The 2,190-nt window shown below is 43.6% G+C and overlaps 1 non-coding gene across 1 annotated transcript; it reads right to left on the bottom strand.

The window, feature by feature from the left end:
• Nucleotides 1-250: 250 nt before the first annotated feature.
• LOC132481022 (U6 spliceosomal RNA) lies at nt 251-357 on the bottom strand. The gene has a single exon (XR_009530730.1). It is a non-coding gene; the product is annotated as a U6 spliceosomal RNA (small nuclear RNA).
• Between the last annotated feature and the right edge of the window lie 1,833 nt (nt 358-2,190).

Raw genomic sequence — 2,190 nt, 5'->3', positions numbered from 1 at the left:
TTCCACCTGCCTGTTGCTGGTTTTGGAAACTGTTTGGTTTTTTTTTCAACCGTAAAATAAATTTACTGCTGATAACTTTATAGATTTACTCCTTGTTTTTTTTTAACATCTTTATTGGAGTATAATTGCTTTACAGTGGTGTGTTAGTTTCTGCTTTATAACAAAGGGAATCAGCTATACATATATCCCCATATCTCTTCCCTCTTGCGTCTCCTTCCCTCCCACCCGCCCTATCCCACCCCTCTAGGTAAAAAATATGGAATGCTTCACAAATTTGCGTGTCATCCTTGCACAGGGGCCATGCTAATCTTCTCTGTATTGTTCCAATTTTAGTATATGTGCTGCCGAAGTGAGCACATACTCCCTGTTTTTGATGTTACAAACTTTAGGGTCTTTGAGATATGCAGGATCCTTGTATGTAACTGATGTAAACCCCATTATTTGAGCTCTCTCTCACTCTTTATTTTTTTCTTTCGGGTCTTTGTTGCTGGGCGCCGGCTTTCTCTAGTTGGCGAGCGCAGGCTTCTCTTGTGGCGGAACACAGGCTCTAGGTGCATGGGCTTCAGTAGTTGTGGCACGCGGACTCTAGAGTGCAGGCTCAGTAGTTGTGGCACAAGGGCTTAGTTGCTCCGTAGCATGTGGGATCTTTCCGGACCAGGGCTCGAACCCATGTCCCCTGCATTGGCAGGCGGATTCTTAACCACTGCACCACCAGGGAAGTCCCAAGCGTATGTTTTTTAAAATAAAGTTTTTGCTTTGTGTTCTTCTTTCAACAATGCATGTCTTGGGCTTCCCTGGTGGCGCAGTGGTTGAGAATCTGCCTGCCAATGCAGGGGACACGGGTTCGAGCCCTGGTCTGGGAAGATCCCACATGCTGCGGAGCAACTGGGCCCATGAGCCACAACTACTGAGCCTGCGCATCTGGAGCCTGTGCTCCACAACAAGAGAGGCCGCGATAGTGAGAGGCCCACGCATCACGATGAAGAGTGACCCCCGCTCGCCACAACTAGAGAAAGCCCTCGCACAGAAACGAAGACTCAACACAGCCAAAAATAAATAAATAAATAAACCCCGAGAAACAAAAAAACAATGCATGTCTTATTGGTTTTCAGTACTTCATTATGAAACTGAAGCTGCTGCTGATTGTCTTCCTGTTAGGAGTGATTTCATTGTAAAATAGGATGCTCCTGGCATGGCAGCCAGGTAAAATATAGGAAAAACAGTGAAATTTAAATTTCAAATAAACACATTTTTGTCAAAGAGTGTTCTGTGTGTTTCCTCTTCTAAGTCTTTTTTACATTGAGTAGATGATAGCTGTGGTTTTGTCTACCTGGCCTTTATTATGTTGAGATATGTTCCCTCTATACTTGTTGAGATAAAGGCTTCCTATTTGGATAGGATGTCATTCTTTTTCCCCATTGGTGTACACCCTCTGGCTTTCTAAATGCCTACTCAGAAATAGGTTCTTCTCCTTGGATGGATCTAGAGACTGTCATATGGAATGAAGTAAGTCAGAAAGTGAAAAACATCGTATATTAACGCATATATGTGGAACCTAGAAAAATGGTATAGATGAACCGGTTTGCAGGGCAGAAATAGAGACACAGATGTAGAGAACAAACGTATGGACACCAAGGGGGGAAAGTGGCGGGGTGGTGGTGGTGGTGGGATGAATTGGGAGCTTGGAATTGACATATATACACTAATATGTATAAAATAGATAACAAATAAGAACCTGCTGTATAAAAAAATAAATAAAATAGGGCTTCCCCAGTGGTGCAGTGGTTAAGAATCCGCCTGCCGATGCAGGGGACATGGGTTCGAGCCCTGGTCCGGGAAGATCACACATTCCGCGGAGCAACTAAACCTGTGGGCCACAACTACTGGACCTGCGCTCTAAAGCCCGCATGCCACAACTACTGAAGCCTGCGTGCCTAGAGCCCGTGCTCCGCAACAAGAGAAGCCACCACAATGAGAAGCCCGCACACGGCAACGAAGAGTAGCCCCCACTCGCCACAACTAGAGAAAGCCCACGCACAGCAACAAAGACCCCAAAATAAATAAATAAATAAATAAATTTAAAAAATAACTTAAAAAATAATAAATAAATAAAATAAAATTTAAAAATTCGAAAAAAAAAGAGAAATAGGTTCTTCGCATACTTCAGCTCATCGGCTGCTTTTAAACAAA

This window comes from Mesoplodon densirostris, chromosome 19, assembly GCF_025265405.1.
Source record: "Mesoplodon densirostris isolate mMesDen1 chromosome 19, mMesDen1 primary haplotype, whole genome shotgun sequence".
In the NCBI taxonomy this organism is placed as follows: Eukaryota; Metazoa; Chordata; class Mammalia; order Artiodactyla; family Ziphiidae; genus Mesoplodon; species Mesoplodon densirostris.
The sequence above is the reverse complement of the archived record's forward strand: the minus strand, read 5'-3'. Positions and strand labels throughout refer to the sequence as shown.